The following is a 1,883-nucleotide window of genomic DNA, read 5'->3' as shown; positions in this document are numbered from 1 at the left end:
GGGGAAGTAGCTCCACATTGTGTTTATTGAATATTAAGTAAAGAATCTCTGCTTTTGTGCATCTCTGTTTCCGTGATTATCGTCCATTCCAACCTCATCTTATCTTTGAACAACTGCAGCAACTCTTAAATGATTCTTTCATGCTATACTTATCTACACAATAGTTGCAGAGATCTTTTAAAAATGTATGTGGCAAACGTTCTTTCAGAAAGCACATGTGCTAGAAATTTTTCTGTGAATACTTCTGTATCTGCAATAAAACATCAGTAAGATCTAAGTATTTTTCAGGCTCTTTGAATTTGGATTTATATTTCTTTTAAATATATCTCTGAGTTTTGATTTGCTTTAACATTGGTGAAGGAAGTTGTGGTTCATTTGGGTTTTATCTGCAAGATATTTAGATTAAAACGGCAGTAAAAGTCAAGCATTTACAAGATGATACTAATAGCTAACTTTTATTGAGTACCTACTCTGTACTGAGCAGTTATCTAAGTATTTTTTGTATGTTTAACTCATTTATTCCTCATAAAATTCTGATGAGGTATTATGAAACTTATTTCACACTACAGGGGAATAGAGGGACAGAGAAGTTAAGTAACTTTCCCGAGGTCACACAGCCAGTAAGTAGTAGAGTCAAGATTCTAACCAAAAAATCTGGTTACAGAGTCCACATGGGTAACCACCAAACTATCCTGCCATTTTGTCTTAGTTATTGTCTGAGATATGTAAGACTTAAAATAGTAGGTGACGACCAATTTTTTTTTTTACTTTGACTTGATGTCTATTGAAAAAATCTAGCATCTGAGGACTATGGGAAAAAAAAGAAAAATTTTAAAAATTAAAAAAATTAAGAGTTAATCATTTTCTGGCATTCAATAGGGTAGTTGAAAATATTCACACTTTTATTAATTTTGTATAATATCACCATGTCCGATTATAAGGGTGTATATTTTAAACATCCATGTTTCTATAATACCACCTAGAGGTTTACAGAATTACTTCTGCCACACTTAAAAAAACAGCTTGAGCAAAAAAGTACTGGACTACTTAAAGGATAACTCCTAAAAGACATTCTTAGAAAAATAACATTTTCTGAAATGTACACAATAGTCAGTGTCATATTATGATATTGCCTGCCAGTTCGCGTGCTACTCTTTCCTCCTCCTACGTCTTTTAAACCATCTAACAGAGCATTGTGTGTTTCTGAACATTTACATTCAATTTGTTAAATGTCACCAGGGAAAAATAAAACAGAGAGGACATCAGCTAATAATGTACTTTTACATTCCGTCATCCTATGCATGGTTCCATGTCTCACCATGCTGACCTAATTTGCCATGACAGGAACATGGCCCTGATTTCAGAACATTCCAACTGTGGCAATCACTAAACCTTATTGGGAATTTTTGCCCCCTTAGCAAATTGAACCAGATTGCTTTTCTCAGGACCATTTGAGATGGGTATGTATGAACAAGGCGGGTGGGCTATGATGAAGAGTTGAGAAATGGAGCTTTTATATTACAAATATACTGAAGCTTTATGTAAATGTGTATCATTACAGGGTGACTGATTTTTGCTGTGAAGGTGGATTTGGGGAGAAAAAATGTAAAAAGCACATTTTATTAATACTTCCTAATATGTGGCCTTAGACAAACCTCTTTCCTGAGTTTCCTCACGTCTAAAATGAGGATGATGATAATAATATCTATGTTTCAGAGTTTATCAGACAATTAGATGACGATTCACTCTAAGCATTTAGAACAATATCCAGCATTCAAAAAACATAAATTCTGATTGTTATAATTTTTACTTTAATATTTTTGAAATAAAAATTATTCTATGTTTACAAGAATAATTTATTCTTAAATTCTTTGGCTATCAAC

General features: G+C 32.8%; 1 non-coding gene across 1 annotated transcript; it reads left to right on the top strand.

Annotated features, from left to right (window-relative positions):
* The first annotated feature begins 740 nt into the window (after positions 1-740).
* On the top strand, positions 741-807 carry LOC119627602 (small nucleolar RNA SNORD37). The gene has a single exon (XR_005243801.2). It is a non-coding gene; the product is annotated as a small nucleolar RNA SNORD37 (small nucleolar RNA).
* The last annotated feature ends 1,076 nt before the right edge of the window (positions 808-1,883 follow it).

The sequence above is a fragment of the Chlorocebus sabaeus genome, chromosome 3 (genome assembly GCF_047675955.1).
Source record: "Chlorocebus sabaeus isolate Y175 chromosome 3, mChlSab1.0.hap1, whole genome shotgun sequence".
Taxonomy (NCBI): domain Eukaryota; kingdom Metazoa; phylum Chordata; class Mammalia; order Primates; family Cercopithecidae; genus Chlorocebus; species Chlorocebus sabaeus.
Note: the sequence above shows the minus strand (reverse complement) of the source record. Positions and strands in the feature narration are given on the sequence as shown.